Source organism: Megalobrama amblycephala, linkage group LG1, assembly GCF_018812025.1.
Source record: "Megalobrama amblycephala isolate DHTTF-2021 linkage group LG1, ASM1881202v1, whole genome shotgun sequence".
Taxonomy (NCBI): Eukaryota; Metazoa; Chordata; class Actinopteri; order Cypriniformes; family Xenocyprididae; genus Megalobrama; species Megalobrama amblycephala.
The window spans coordinates 62,027,569-62,029,572 of NC_063044.1; positions in this window are offsets into that span (position 1 = coordinate 62,027,569).

The following is a 2,004-nucleotide window of genomic DNA, read 5'->3' on the forward strand; positions in this document are numbered from 1 at the left end:
TAGCCTACTGTTTCCTGCACGAGAAGGGAAGAGAGAAGCAGAAGAAAATGGGTAAATGTCAGTTCAGTAACTGTTGTAAGTTCATTCATTATGTACGTAAGGGTGTGATACATCGTCTATGATGATATCGTTATTGTTTTAACGGCTGGGAGCTGACATTGAGTTTGTCATGCTTTCACTGCGTGATGCGGTTAAACGCGTTTAAAATTCAATGTGCACTGGCATTTTTGCCCCGATGAGTTTTTGTCTTATATTTATATCATATTACGTAGTTATTACAATATCACACGAGCAAAAATGCCGTTTCCCCCAAATCAGCACGATTGCAAATGTGATATTTCAAACAACCGTTAAATGAACAGTAAGTTGACCTTGTGAGTTACATTTTAGACACAAGACTTTATTTTGCCAACGAAAATTTCAAAATTAAGAACAGAACAATCTCCGTGCAACAGACAGTTTGTTTTTTACTGACTGAATCCACGTTTTGAATGAATCATTTTAATTAATGATTCAATAACCCTTCGTTCCTGAATGAATCAGTCGTTTGAACAAATCAGTTGATTGAATCATTAAGACAGTGACTTGCTGCCACCTACTGGCAGTTTAGTTTCATATTTAAAGTACATTTTAATTAAAAAGTTTAAATTAGAAATTATTTCATATTTAACCCTTTCATGCATAGAGGCCACTACAGTGGACAGCTATTCAATAGTTGTTTTCTCCTATATAAATGAGTCTGAATGTCAGATTTGCACATCAGTCACTACATTGGACGCTAATTTGTCATGCAATACACTGCCACCCACTGGCCAACTTTTGCAAGTGCAAAAAAAATTCTCTAAAACAAGATGGCAGACAGAATAGCACATGTGCCTTGCAGGGGAGGAATGTCTGTCCATTCCTTCTATTCTAGCAGACCCTTGCAGGTACAAAAAATATGAGGACATCAAGCAACAACTAAGAAGCAATATAATTGTTAAAATATCCAAGTATTGATTTTGTGATTTGAGGAAATTGTGATTAATCATGTGTCCACTCAAGTGGACATCATGCATCGCTGGCTATATTTAGAATACAATTTATAGTATTGCTTTTTTTTTTTTTTTTTTGAAATATGCCATCTGCAGTAATGTTTTGGCAGAAAATCAATTTAATTTTTATTATAGCAATATTTTGTGCATATTAGTTTTATCATGAGAGTGATGATCCTTGAAAAAAACTCTATAAACTGTACTATTAATTGTAGTCTAAATATAGCCAGTGATGCATGATGTCCACACATGATTAATCAGTTTCCTCAAATCACAAAATCAATACTTGGATATTTTAAAAATGATATTGCTCCTTGATGTCCTGATGTTTTTTAGTCAATACAGTGGCAGTGGACCCTAATGTGTCATGCAATACACTGCCACCAACTGGTCAACTTTTGCAAGTGCAAAAACAAAAAAAAAAAAAAGAGATTGTTAAAAGTTCTGGAATATGTTCAAAATACATGAACACAATGTTAAAGAGCAAAAAAACATGTTTTATAGTGTTTACAATATTTATTTTTAATAATTGTTTAAACACATATTTCATTGGTTCCTCAAATGCACGTTGTCCACTCTAGTGGACATTTCACCAACTCCTTGAAAAATGCATGTTTGAAAAAAATGAAGGTGATTTTTTTTTTCATGCCTAAAGAGTAATAAAAACACTTTTGAAAAAAATCCTGAAGTAGCCTTTCATAATTCGTGCATGAAAGGGTTAACTATGGAATTTAATTTATGTAGACTAATTGTAAATACAGTGTAAATATATTAAAGCCACTTCTGATGCCACTTCTGTCACCTCTGCATTGCAAAGATGGATTTTGTTGATGATTTAATTTGATTGGTAATAACAGCCCTATACTGTGCTATTATTCTAAATGAATTTAATTTGAATGTTAGAATTTGACTTAAAAGGTGATGCATACATCTAATAAGTTCAGAAAAAAGGCCCTTATATAGGTAAAAA